The following is a 574-nucleotide window of genomic DNA, read 5'->3' as shown; positions in this document are numbered from 1 at the left end:
CCTGCCTCTGCCTCCTGAGTGCTGGGATTAAAGGCATGCGCCACCACGCTAGGCTCTGAATGAGTTTTTAACTTTTTAAAAAAATCTACATTTCATTTTAGAATATATTATTCCTTGCAGAAAGAATCATTGTTTTTGCTACTAACACTGAGATGTTGGTGCATGCATCTCTAATCTGTGTGTATCTGATTATTACTGATCATGATCAGTTGCACTTGGATCCTTGGCACCTGTATATGTCTATAAAGTCATCAGGTAGATTTCAATGGTAATGTTTATCACCTCTACTAATTAACATGACATAAATTTCCATGCTTCTTCCTCAAATTAATAAATTTTAAAAAATTTGATTTTTTTTGTGTGTGTATCATACAGAACATCCTAAACCATCTTACTCAACTATATACCCACTTCCCAGATGGCACCCTCCCATAGCCTCCCTCCCCCCACTAGAGCCCTTATACTCTGATATCCCTGCTACTGGCCACTGTGTTGTTGGCACCCCCAGCCATTCCCCACTACTTGCCCTTCTGGTGAATCTAGTCAGCCTATCTAGAGGTCTTTGTTTTAGGAA

Source organism: Nannospalax galili, unplaced genomic scaffold (genome assembly GCF_000622305.1).
Source record: "Nannospalax galili isolate Female #2095 unplaced genomic scaffold, S.galili_v1.0 scaffold184, whole genome shotgun sequence".
NCBI classification, from domain to species: Eukaryota; Metazoa; Chordata; class Mammalia; order Rodentia; family Spalacidae; genus Nannospalax; species Nannospalax galili.
Note: the sequence above shows the minus strand (reverse complement) of the source record.